This window comes from Myotis myotis, unplaced genomic scaffold, assembly GCF_014108235.1.
Source record: "Myotis myotis isolate mMyoMyo1 unplaced genomic scaffold, mMyoMyo1.p scaffold_m19_p_3, whole genome shotgun sequence".
In the NCBI taxonomy this organism is placed as follows: Eukaryota; Metazoa; Chordata; class Mammalia; order Chiroptera; family Vespertilionidae; genus Myotis; species Myotis myotis.
In genome coordinates, this window is record NW_023416335.1 from 141,318,740 (window position 1) to 141,332,849 (window position 14,110).

Below are 14,110 nucleotides of genomic sequence, written 5' to 3' on the forward strand. Positions count from 1 at the left end.
GTGGGGGGCGTGCAGGAGGCAGCTGATTGATGTTTCTCTCTCATCGATGTTTCTAACTCTCTATCCCTCTCCCTTCCTCTCTGTAAAAAATCAATAAAATATATTTTAAAAAAAAGAAAGAAACACATTATAAAATACTTAAATGGCCCAGCTGATGTGGCTCAGTTGTTGAGCATCCATCTGTGAACCAGTAGGTCATGGTTTCATTCCTGGTCATTTCACCAGTGGCTTTCCTACATGTTTGGGTTATTTCTTTAAAAAAAAAAATATATATATATATATATATATATATATATATATATATATATATATATATATATATAATTGTTGATAGTATTATAGATATCTCCTATTTCCCTCCCCCCTTTCCTCTCCTCCTCTCAGCCTCTTTCCAGTCCCCTCCCCAAGGTCAATGACCTATCTTTTTGCAATGTGTCATCACAGTTTTTAAAAAAATCTTCATTCCAATAGCGGTTGATCCAGATTTATGGGGCCTGAAGATTATGCAGTTTGGTAGGGGAATCCTCCTTAAGAAAAAGAACACAAAATCACAAATATAAAATTATCTATGAAAGCTAATATTTCTTTAGTACAAGAAAAGAAATAATAACAAATTGCCATTTTTTAAAAGTGACATGCCCTGGCCAGTGTTGCTCAGTGGTTAGAGTGTTGGTCCTACGCACCTAAGGGTCATGGGTTCTAATCCTGGTCAAGGGCTTATTCCTGAGTTACAGGCTTGTACAATCTCTCTCTCTCTCTCTCCCCACCCCCTCCCCTCTCCCTCCTTTCCTTCCACTCTCTCTAAAAATTCAATGGAAAAAATATCCTCTGGTGAGGATTAACAAAAAAAAGTGACAAATATCACAAACCTATAAAAATATTATTTTTATTAATTGATTTCCTGACTTGCCTCTATAATTCCTCCCCCCCCCCCCCCCCCCGTATTTTTGGCTGTATGCCCATTGATTGCCTCTTCATATAACAATAGTTTTGCTAGGTCACTTTCTGTGAAAAAGTAGAAAAGTAATTTAGTCTTGCCTCTAGAATGTTTCTTCTGACCTACCCACATCCTTCCAGTGCTGGCCGCTTTAGCAACACATACTTATTGTGAGATCTCTGACTCGATGCCTTTGTTATAGCGCTGGTAACAACGAGCTTGGCAAACAAGGAGCAGTCAGAGTATTTCCGGAAGCCACTCCTGCTCTAGAATGGCTAACAATGGTTTACCTGTGCACAGAAGTGATGAGACCCACAAACACATATCCCAAACCCATCAATTACCAACTCTGCTTTCCTTACCCAACTCCCCAAAATGCCTGTGGCCACTGCAAATAAACTAATCAGTCATAAGGGAAAGTGTAACAGAAGTTGGAATAGGAAAAAACAATGGTCTTACACAATAATAATTAAAATATCTAACTGTTCCAAATTTCACAAAATTCATTGACCAGGTGAAGACCATGATAGTAGGGCCTTTCCAGTGCCTTGGAGGGGGCCATGGCATGGGAAGGGCCCCAAGGCTGCAGTCTGCCTTTTACCCAGTGAAGCCAAAAGAGAAAAATCACTGTTTCCCCAACCCTCAAATGGAAATGAGGGTAACAGAGACTGCAGGCAGAGCATATCATCAAATATCAAGGTTTATTTTATCTTATTAAAAAAGTAGCTCTTTGTAATTCCCAGTAGATGTGAAGAGGAAGAGGGTGGGTAAAAGAAAGAACATTGCACAAATATATGACTTAAAAGACTACGGATTCTGGAGGGAAAGGTGCCTTGTAAATAAGGAAATGATTAGAAAAATATTTTCTTCTTCTCACAAGTTTATATGACTTTGGTCTAGGGATTAGAAACTGGCAAAGCATTGGTAATATTCAACCTGAAAGTAGGTTTTATTTGCTCTATAAAGTGTCTTTAATGAAAGACAGACACATACAAACCAACACAAACAAATTCAACTTCAAACGACAGCACTTCACCTCTCTATGGTAGCATTCAGCTGGCGTGGGTAGTGAGCCCCAGGATGTCAGAGTCCTCAGCACTTACACAATCACACAGAAGTTTTTATTTCAACTCACTTTATTTCTAGTTCTTGCTTAGGCCTGACTGTATTGTCTTTATCCTTCAGGGAATTTGTGTTTGATCTAACAAGCATGCCTAAATTTCACACCTGTGAGGAGACCAGGAAGGACCCAATTTGATTTGGAGAAGCCAAGAGTGTTAGAGATGGCATCACAAGACAAGGAGAGACTGTTATTGGGGGGAGGGCATGAAGAGTGCACATTAATTGTACTGGTAACAAGTTACCTCCGGAGGCATTATGCCAGACGGAGTGAGTTCGACTTGGGAAAACTACGGCTACAGGGAGAGTAAAGAGGTGCCATTGGGGTGGGAGACACGCAGGGTCCATAACTGGGTTCAGGGTATGGGTGTTGTCATTTTTTTAAAGTAAGGAGAGAGTCACATGGGGACAGCTAGAAAAAGGAAGGGCTTTGGGAGAAAGATGCAAATCTGAAGACCAAAGAAACATTTTAGAAACAGTGGGGAAATCCAAAGAGGACCACAGTGAACATTTAAATGATCAGATCCTTCCCTTCTGGGGCTCTCAAGAGGCATTTTGGGTGTCTTTCTGCTGGTGTGTAATTGTATCCAGTTACCCCCACATGGAGGAAACCATGGAAGTCCATACCATCCTGTGTGGTGGTGTAGTGGATTCTGAAGGTACTGGGCAATAAGGAGAGGGTGAACCTAGCCGATCTGCTGATTCAACAGCACCTGCAGAGGAAGAGAAACTTCCAGTGGGAGGAACCGTGCCCAGAAGGGCCCAGTATGACAGCAGCTAAGTGAGTACTGCCCAAACTAGAGCTGAGAGATTTGCAGAGAACAGATGATTTTGTCAAGTTCATGGCAAGTGTGCCAAGTTAAAAGGCTTGCAAATCCCAGTTCCTGGCACAAAGAAAGTACCTAAAAATTTTAGCCCTTCTTGTCATTTTTATTACACTTGACTCTTGAACAACATGGGTTTGAACTGTGTGGGTCCACTTATTTTTTTTGCTAGGGTACTAATTTATCATCCTGAAAATTAAAAATAAAGGTATCTATCTTGCCTTTCTTATATGCATTATATTTTAGAGTAGACAAATACTAGTAGTTAATGAGGAAAAAGCTTATATTTTTATTTTTAATTTTTTAAAATATATCATTTATTGTTGATAGTATCAATAATAAAAAAATTGTGTAGATCCACTTATATGTGGGTTGTTTTTTCTTCAATAAACAAGTAGAATAATAGAAACATATTTTATCTTTTAATTTGAATAACTTTTCTTCTGTAGCTTATTTTATTGTAAGAATATAGTATATAATACATATAACATACAAAATATGTGTTCATCAACTGTTTATATCAGTGATGGCGAACCTTTTGAGCTCGGCGTGTCAGCATTTTGAAAAACCCTAACTTAACTCTGGTGCCGTGTCACATATAGAAATTTTTTGATATTTGCAACCATAGTAAAACAAAGACTTATATTTTTGATATTTATTTTATATATTTAATTGCCATTTAACAAAGAAAAATCAACCAAAAAAATGAGTTCGCGTGTCACCTCTGACACGCGTGTCATTGGTTCGTCATCACTGGTTTATATTATCGTTAAGACTTCCAGTCAACAGTAGGCTATCAGTAGTTAAGTTTGGAGCGAGTCAAAAGTTAAAAGTGGATTTTCAACTTCATGGTGAGTGGTCAGCACCCTAATGTTATCAGTTCTTGTCTTCTTGAAGGAAAGATTTCAATCAAGAGACGAAGTACAGTAAGGTGAGCAAGAATTTACTGGCTGCAGCAAAAGCACTCAGGACAGTGAAACAAGGAAGGGCTTAGCATAGAAGAAGCAACAGGAGAGCCTAGGCTGGGCTGCCTTAGCTCACTGGGAAGTCAGAGAAAAGGGGACCTTGGAGACAGGATCAGGGGGTTAGCCTGGGATGAGCTTCTGCTGCCCATTGCTCCCCTGGTTGCAAGTCTGATGGGGACCCTTAGAGTTAAGGAGACACGTGCCTGTAGGGAAAGGAGAGGGGAAAGGAGAAGAAAGGTTCCCAGAGGAAGAGCATAGGTGAGGTCCTTCATCCTGAGGCTATTTCTCACTTGAAGGCAAGAATCTTAGCAGATTGCCCTCGCTGGTTTGGCTCGGTGGATGGAGCTTCAGCCTGTGGACGTGTGCCGGGCCAGCACAGCCAAGGGTTCGGTGAGCGTGGGCAGGAGGGGTGGGGGGCGGAGAAGGATGTAGAAAAGACAGACCAAGAGAATAAGCTGGGTCTAGGTGGATCTTTCTGTGCCTGGCTGAGGCCACAGAGAGAGATCCAGAGGCAAGCTGAGCCTTTATTTTATAGTCAGAGGTAAACAAGGTAGTGGTCACCATAGTTACAATGTTCTTGTGAGTTTCACTAGTTTTGGCAGCACTTGCTGCACCTCCCACACCCCATTAGCTACCCAGATAAGATCTAGGGAGTGTCATAAGGTCAAGCCTAATTATGCTAAGAGGGCTGTGCCCTCCAAGCTGGGACGTGTTTGTGGCTTTGCCAACAGGTCAGTCTGGGGCTTAACTCTATAGCCACTCCCTATATGGATGGAAGGGTTCTGGGTTCGATTCTGGTCAAGGGTACATGCCCGGGTTGCGGGCTTGATCCCCAGTGGGGGGGCGTGCAGAAGGCAGCCTATCAATGATTCTCTCTCATCATTGATGTTTCTATCTCTCCCTCTCCCTTTCTCTCTGAAATCAATAAAAATATATTTAATAATAATAAAAAAAGAAGCTTAGCAGAGGTCCCAGGAGAGGATCTGTGAGAGCGCACTGAGCACCGGGGCAGCTCCTGCATTGAGCGTCTGCCCCCTTGTGGTCAGTGCACATCATAGCGACTGGTCGTTCCATCATTCGGTCGATTTGCATATTAGGGTTTTATTATATAGGATGTTTGCATGTTTAAAAATTCTTGCCGCACACTGTTGCAAACCACTGGTCCAGAGGCCGAGGCAGGGGTTCCGTGAGGAGAGAGTTTTGCTGCTTTCCCACACTTCACTACGGGAAGGCAAAGGACTAACCATTCATTGAGCATGTATCATTTATTCTTCACAGTTGCCCTGAGAGGTTCCTGTTTCTCATCCAAGCAAGTTAGAGTTGAGGGTGATAAGGTTCAGAGAAAGTAAGCAAATTGCTGGAAGTTCCCCAGGGCAATAGGGAGATGGCTCTGAAGCCAGCATCTTCTGTAAGCTAACAGCACCTAAATGTCAAGCATTCCCTGCAGTGTCCGCCTCAGAAACTTTGTTATATCTGAATACCATACTAATAAGACATCCCTTAAATCAACTCACTTTTTAAATTTAAAATATTTATCTAGAAAGGAAACTACCATAAATAAAAATCCAGTGTCAGTGGCCATAACCAGAAAGTAACTATAGACGTCTCCATGGACAAAATGCTTGTCCTTTGGCACATCTTGAGCCGATTTCCAACTATTTGTGATTTTTATTTTTAATTTTTTATTGATTTCAGAGAGGAAAGGAGAGGGAGAGAGAAATAGAAACATCAATGAAGAGAGAGCATCATTGATCGGCTGCCTCCTGCACGCCCCACACTGGAGATCAAGCCCGCAACCCAGGCATGTGCCCTGACTGGGAATGGAACCGTGACCTCCTGGTTCATAGGCCGATGCTCAACCATTGAGCTACGTCAGCCAGGCTTGCTGTGATTTTTAAAAGCCTTTTCTTTCTGTCTCTGGTGGCCTTAAGTGATCTTGGTGAACCCTGACTTCCCACCCTGCCCCAATCCTTCTCTCTGAGAACTGAAGGCTGCTTATCAAATGAATTTGAAGGCTGTATGCCCTTAAGCTTGGCCTGAGAGAAGCCCCTTCCCCGCCCACCTCCAGGAATATACTACGCATCCTCTTGTGTATAATTGATAAGCAAGCACACTTGGGGAAACTCCAAAACAAGCTGCTTCTTAAAACTCCATTAAACACACACACACACACACACACACACAAACTAAACCCCAGTCTGCTCAGATCAAAATTCAAACAGTGTGCTTCTGAGGCATAGAAATTGCCCTCGTCATCAGTAATGACTTGGGAAAAACACAGAGAGCTAATGTATCCTTTTCAGTAGATAACATTGCTCCTCTAAAGCTCTCCACAGTGACATTTATTTATTTTTAGAGCCCTGTGGCCAGCAAACCGGACTGGGCCATGATTGTTCTATTCATTTATGCTCTGTGTAGTGTCGAAGGCCATTGCTACAGTTGAATCAATTGTGTCATGAACAAAACTAGTAGTTACAGTCACCAACACAAATGGGTTCATGGTGCCTTGAGCTTTTAATTTTTGTAGGCAGTCATCTCTCTCTCTCTAGTTCCATTCAGAATCTGAAAGGAAACAGCCTTTGTAGCTGCAATGAATTTTTTTGGGAACATGACTTGTTAAATGTTGATTCTCTGACTGAAAACCTTTTTGAGTGATGACATTTTGCTTGCTAGCTAGAGCCTGTTCCACTTGGATATGCAGGTCCCCAATCCCTGTTCTATGTGCATATGCCCTTATTTAAGAGTAGTTGAATTGCACCCTGGTGGAATCTACCCTTCAGGATGAAACCGGACAACCAGTGGGTCCCAGATGCCTGTAACTACTTGAACCAACTCAGCAGAGACAGGGTTGGATCATATATGAGCCTTTATCCCAATATTGTAGGCTATATGGGAGAGCAGCAGGTCATCCACAAAAATCTGCTCTGCAACCCCCCGCCCTGTAAACCAGCTGTTTATATAAGGACTAGAGGCCCGGTGCACAAAAATTTGTGCACTCGGGGGGGAGGGGGAGTCCCTCAGGCCGGCCTGTGCCCTCTCGCAGTCTGGGACCCCTCGGGAGATAATGACCTGCTGGCTTAGGCCTGCTCCCGGCTGGCAGAGGGCAGGCCCAATCCCTAGGTGCAGCCCCTGGTCGGGCTCAGAGCAGGGCCAATTGGGGAGTTGGGGCACCGCCCCCTGTCACACTCAAGGCAGGGTCGATGGGGAGGTTGAGGCACCACCCACTGTCATGCACAGAGCACGGCCGATCAGGGGGTTCGGGAGCTCCCCCCTGTCACGCACAGAGCAGGGTCAATCAGGGGGTTGGGGAGCTCCTCCCTGTCACACACAGAGCAGGGCCGATCAGGGGGTTGGGGAGCTCCCCCCTGTCACTCACAGAGTAGGGCCGATAGGGGAGTTGGGGCGCCACCCTCTATCACCCACAGAGCAGGGCCGATCAGGGGGTTGGGGCACCGCCACTCTCACACTCAGGGCAGGGCCGATGGGGAGGTTATGGCTCTACCCTTCACACTCAGGGCAGGGCCGATGGGGAGGTTATGGCTCTACCCCATCACACACAGAGCAGGGCCAGTGGGGGGGGGGGGGGCGCCGCACCCTGTCACACACAGAGCCGCAGGGCGATCAGGGGGTTGGGGAGCTCCCCCCTATCAGGCACAGAGCAGGGCCGATCAGGGGGTTGGGGCGCCTTCCCCTGTCAGGAACAGAGCAGGGCCAATAGGGAGGTTGTGGCCCCGCCCCCTGCCACACACAGAGCCGCAGGGCGATCAGGGGGTTTGGGTGCTGCCCCCTGTCACGCTGATCCCAGTGCTGGGAGGCATATTACCCTTTTACTATATAGGATAGAGGCCTGGTGCACATGTGGGGGCTGGCTGGTTTGCCCTGAAGGGTGTCCTGGATCAGGGTGGGGGTCCCCACTGGGGTGCCTGGCCAGTCTGGGTGAGGGGCTGAGGGCTGTTTTCAGGCTGGGACTGAAGCTCCCAACTGCTCCTTTTTGTCTTTTTTTTTTTTTTTATTCTGGGCCAGCTTTAGCCTGGCTCCAGCTCTGAGTCCTCAGCTGCTGAAAACAGGTATCTGGTTTGTTTCGGTTCTATAATCGAAACTCTGTATCAACTCCAGCTCTGAGATCCCAGCTTGCTGAAAGCTGGTTTCTGGGGTTTTGTTTAGCTTCTGTATTTGTTACTATGTTTCAAACTGCAGGCTCAGAGGCCGGCAAGGCAGGCGGGGAACGTTGCAGTCCTCCGTCACTGCAACAAGCAAGCCTCATGTTCAGTTTAAGCTGCCTGGCTGCCGGCCGCCATCTTGGCTGGCAGTTAATTTGCATGTCGTCCTGATTAGCCAATGGGAAGGGTAGCGGTCGTACGCTAATTACCATGTTTCTCTTTTATTAGATAGGACTATAAGCCCGGTGCACAAAAATTTGTGCACTGGCGGGGGGGAGGGGGGCCCCCTCATCCCAACCTGTGCCCTCTCACAGTCTGGGATCCCTTGGGAGATAACCACCTGCTGGCTTAGGCCTGCTCCCCTGGTGGCAGAGGGCATGCCCAATCCTGCAGTGTCTGCCCCGTCTCCCCCAGTTGCAGATGGCAGGCCCAGATCTAGAGCTGGGTCTGGCGGCAGCTCAGATAGTGCAGCCACCCACCCCGCCCACCCTGCCCCACACTCAGCAGGCCCGGATCCCGTGCCAGGGCAGGGCAGCGGCTGGGATTTGCCTTCAGTATGCAAATTAGCCACCATCTTTGTTGGTGGTTAATTTGCATATCATGCTAATTAGCCAATGGGAGGTGTAGTGAAGGTACAGTCAATTACCATGTTTGTCTATTATTAGATAGGATTACAGGGGAAATAGGTGTTACAGGCATGGGGAAGTAGGTAATGTGGGCTGCGGTGGGACTCCATTGTTTGGGCAACAAAGTTGTTAATCTTCCCATGATAATAGGCAGTTTGTGAATGAGAATGGACCACCTTCCAAGATTAACTCCCAGGTCCAAGGTTGACTCCCAGGTCCTGGGGATGTATAATTCCAGCCAGGTTAGAATGTCTTTTGTTTAACCAGCACAAGGCAATCATGCTTAACAGAGTATGATTAATATCTCCCATAACCATAGCTACTCCCCAATATTCTATTTTGCCCCTAACAAGGACAGCCAAATGTCCAAGTTTCTTGTGTTTTGTATAGCACCATTTCTCTTTTCTTCTTAATCTTGTTAGGGTTAAATAAAAAGATACTTTGCAAGTGAAAAGAGAACTAGGGGGGTGGGTAAGGGGTGTGTGGAATTATCTATAATACTATCAACAATAAAAAATATACATTAAAAAAAATAAAAGAGAACCAGGAAACAAGGAAAATAAGACCCTGAATGAAATATAGCTCCAACAGCCCTAGCCAGTTTGGCTCAGTGGATAGAGTTTTGGCCTGTGGACTGAAGGGTCCCAGGTTTGATTCCAGTCAAGGGCACATGCCTGGGTGGTGGGCTCAATCCCCAGAGGGGGCATGAGGCAGGCGATCAGTGATTCTCTCCCATTATTGATGTTTCAGTCTCTCTCTCCCTCTCCCTTTGTCTCTGAAATCAATAAACACACACACACACACAGACACACACACACACACACACATATATATATATATATATATATATATATATATATATATATATACATATGGCTCCAACATATATATAGGGTGTGGATTACATTTGTAGGTTGAGAGCTCCCTATGTATATGTGATATATATATATATATATATATATATATATATATATATATATATATATATATATATATATATTATTTTTATATTTTTACTGGTTTTCTCTTGTTGTTAATGCACTAACACCTGATCTGCTGATCATTGGCTGACCCATGTGAAAATTAATTTACATTTACCCCTATTCAGGCAAGCTCTAGGTAGGAAAGTAAGTCTTTTTATTTTGTAATATATATTTTTTTAATTTCAGAGAAGAAGGGAGAGGGAGAGAGAGATAGAAACATCAATGATGAGAGGGAATCATTGATCGGCTGCCTCCTGCATGCCCCCTCCTGGGGATTGAGCCCACCACCCAGGCATGTGTCCTTGACCAGAATCGAACCTGGGACCTTTCAGTCTGCAGGCCAACACTCTATCCACTGAGCCAAACTGACTAGGGCAAAAAGTAAGTCTTAACATTATTATCTAGAACCCTTCACCATGATAATATTTTTTTTTATCTCAGTTCTTTTTTCTTTTTTGATATTTCAAGACAAATTATTTTAAATATAATAATGTTACATGCAGTAAATCTCGGTTCTTAACGATGATGGTGGACTAAAGCCTTTAAAGGCAAGGGATGCACCCTAGTTGGTTTAGCTCAGTGGATAGAGCACCAGCCCATGGACTGAAGGAGCCCAGGTTCAGTTCTGGCCCAGGGCACATGCCTCAGTTGCAGGCTCATTGGGACGTGATTGGGAGGCTCTCTCACATGGATGTTTCTCTCTCCCTGTCTCTGTCTCTCCCCCTCCCTTCACTCACTCTGAAAATTAATGGAAAAATATGCTTGGATGAGGATTAACAACAACAACAAGGGATGCTGGTTTTTCTTAGTTATTTTGCGTGGAGGTATAACTTTCTATAGTAATCATTAATTATTTTGCAAAGGCATGATCTTTTCTTGTCAGTCTTGACTTCTAAACAGAAGGCCTATTAGTCTTTGTCGTCTCCAAATTAATAATGCAGATGTCCAAAGCAATGACATTATTCCAACTCAATTTCCATTTTTATTATAGTGAAACTGCTTTATATACTTTCCAAAAGAATTTTTCAAATTAGAATTCTGGAAAATAACTAAAACAAAAATAAAAGCAAGAATAATTATTAGCTGTTCTCTGATAAGTAAAAGGGATATTTATGCCTGTTATTATTTTTGTGTTTTTTCTATTGTACTGCTTATCAAATTATGTACAATAAAATATCAGTGCACAATAGAATTTCTGATTAATAAAAACAAAGTTTACTTTCAGAGGTTCTTATAACCGAGGCCAGTGATTTTTAACCTTTTTCATCTCGTGGCACACATAAACTAATTACTAAAATTCTGACATACAAAAATAGATTTAATTTTTATTAATTCACACCAGATGGCTATTTTGTTGGCTGTTGTCATTATTTTTATTTGATAATCTAAGGGAAAAGTAGTCAGATGTAGCATTTTAAAAAAATTCTCATGGCACATGGGTTGAAAATCCCTGACTAGGCCATAAGGCTAGGCCTTTTGCCTGGCCAGATTATACAATCATTCATTTACCTTTTGTGAACTCCTGTTACAATTACAGTTAAGTATCTGTGTTGCTATTTATATAAGCTCTTTCTTCCGTATTTGACTGTGGGTTGCCTGAAGAACTTTCTGTCATGTTCACCACCATATTTTGCATACTGGTATGATTATAGGCCCTGGCACACAGTAGGCCTCATAAATACTATTGTTAACATTGGGTAAACAAATGATATCACTAGGCACCTGAGATAAGTTCACAGTGATAGCTGAGCAACGAATTTAGCAAAGGTTTCTTGGCAGTTAAGGTCCAAGTTAAACATATTGGGCTTTTGTTCTAACTAAAAATAGCATGCACATGAAAAGATAGTTTTCCTCGAACAGAACTCAGAGACACCAAGTAGCAGAAATAACCACATATGTGTTTTTGTAGAGCAACCAAAAGCTATTCGGATGAATTATTTCACAAAATTCCCCAAAAGTTAATATGACATTTAACTAACAGGAAATTATTTTATAAATAGCAGACTGCATGGCCAAAGTACACTGATATCAGGTAACCAAGACAAAATATAGTTTGGTGTTTAATTGTTCAAATTTTGGAGTCAGAAAAATCTGGGTTTGTGTGCTGTCTATACCCTATAGAAGCTGGTGATCTGGGCAATTTACGCACTCTCTCTGAGCCTCAGCTTTTAATCTGTACAATGTAACACTAATCTCTATGCAGCAATGTGTTGCATAATGGCTACCAAGGCCTTCGACATCAACCAACCAATGGATCTGACAGTTTCTTAGGACAACTTTTGCTACCAGAAGTGTGAGGTCAACAATAAGGAGTGCTCATTTCCCTGTTTTTTAATAGCAGAAAAGCATTTATTCTAATCCCCTTTTAGTCATTAAAATGAAATGTATCTATGACATAGTTTTATCCCTAGTTGAATTCTCAGGGTGATGGACTAAAGCATTCAAGTGATAATCAAGGGATAACTGTTTCTGAAACTTGCAAAAAAGCTGACATAGTTTGATCTACAATTTTGGGGTGAGAGCAGATCACACCTTGACTCCATCTAGGCTTTACCTACATGGTTCATTAGAGTAAATAGTTAATCAATTTTATTTCCTATCCTGCAATTAGGACAGGAAATTGAATATTCTAATGCTTAGAGATTTTTCTAGGGTTTTTCTTTAGATGTAAATGATGGATTAGATTATTAGAGTTGAAGCTGTCTTATTCAGTGGCTGCCAGCCATATATGGCTATCTAAATTGAAACTAATTAAAATTTAATTTAAGTGTCAGTTTCTCAGTCACAATAGTCACATTTCAACACGTGGCTAATGGCTGCCAACCATACTGAACAGCGCAGATCCAGAACGTTTCAATCACTGCAGGAAGTTGGATTGGACTGTACTGTTTGGGAGTGACTAAAATTACTAGCTGTCAATTGGGATGGTTCCTCAACCTTCCAAAATACCGAGATCATTCCAAGGTGGTAGAATTGAGGGAAGTAATTTGTCCAACTATCAGAGGAAATTTATACTTTTGTAATTCCTCTTGTAAATGTCATCCCGTAAAATAATTCTGTCCTGTCAGCTAAGAACCGTTTCTTTTTTTTTCTTTTCATTTTAAGTTTTTAATGAAAGTTATATATAATATTACTTTATTCCCGCATCTTCTCAATTGTTCCTTCCTTGTATTTTCCCTTTTCCTTTCCTACTTGGCGAGATTGGGGTTTCCGTTCACGGATCTTTTTGCGGTCTTTGTCCAGCTGTAGTCTAGTGATAACCACCTTGCTGGGGTGAATGCCCACATACATGAACAGTTGTCCCATTAGCGTTCTCCCGTTGCACTCGTTCAATGTAGATGACCTATTTCTCCCTGTAAACCTGGACTACTTGGCTGCCTTTTGTAATGTCCCCAAACAACCTGAACTTCATCATCCTGTAGGATGGGCATGGACCGAACATTGTACTTCTGTCTCAGCTCTTAGGAAAGAGAAGACATAACCTTCCTTCGAATGTGGGAAGGCGCATTGAGATGCCTTTCACAGTTCTTGCTGCGGTCAGAGGTCACAAAAGGACTGAACTTCATTTTGACCGATGCTGCTTCTACGATGGCCACAGAAGGGAAGAGGAAGAACAGTTTCTCGTTTCAAAAACAATGCTGTGTTACCAGGGTGTCTGTCACGCACAGGTTTTCTCGTTAAACCTACACAATAATACCTGCCATGAGGGAGTATTATTATTTTCAAAATGCAGATGAGTAAAGCTCAAGTATGAATTTACTTGTCCCAAATCATTTGGTTAGCAAGGGGATGATAGGAATTTAACCCTATGTTGTCCAACTCCAAAGCCCTATGCACTGTTCACCATACTCTACAGCTTTTCTATTAGAGAAAATCATAATAGTGCTTCCTGTGTATGAGCCACTTTAGATTATTGACCCAGTCTCTCACACTTCGTAACTGTGTGACCTTGAGCAAACAATTTAACATCTTTTTTGTTTTTATTAATCCTCACTTGAGGATATTGTCCCATTGATTTTTAGAGAGAGTGGAAAAGAGAAGGAAAGACAGAGAGAAATATCGATGTGAGAGAAACACATCGATTGGTTGCCTCCTACACATGCCCCAAATTAAGGCCCAGACCGGGAAGAAGCCTGCAACTGAGGTACATGCCCTTGACCAGAATCAAACCCGGGATCCTTCGGTCCTCAGGCTAGCACAATTTAACATCTTTTGCTTCAGTTTACTCATTTGTAAAATGAGAATAGCAATAGTAGCTACCTTAAAGAGTTGTAGAAATTCAGTAAGCATATGTGAAACATTTGGTACTGTGCCTGGTACATGATAAGAGCTCAATATATGTTTGCAATTATTCTCAATTTCAGTGTTTTTAAAAAAGATTGAGAAAGGAGCTTCTAGTAGTTTCAGTGGCTAATTATTTGTAACTAGATCTGGAAACTCTTTTTAAGTATATATATTTTTAATTGATTTCAGAGAAGAAAGGAGAGAGAGATTGA

The 14,110-nt window shown here is 42.6% G+C and overlaps 1 pseudogene; it reads right to left on the reverse strand.

Moving 5' to 3' along the window:
- Positions 1-12,716: 12,716 nt before the first annotated feature.
- LOC118651572 lies at positions 12,717-13,180 on the reverse strand (annotated as a pseudogene).
- Positions 13,181-14,110: the final 930 nt, after the last annotated feature.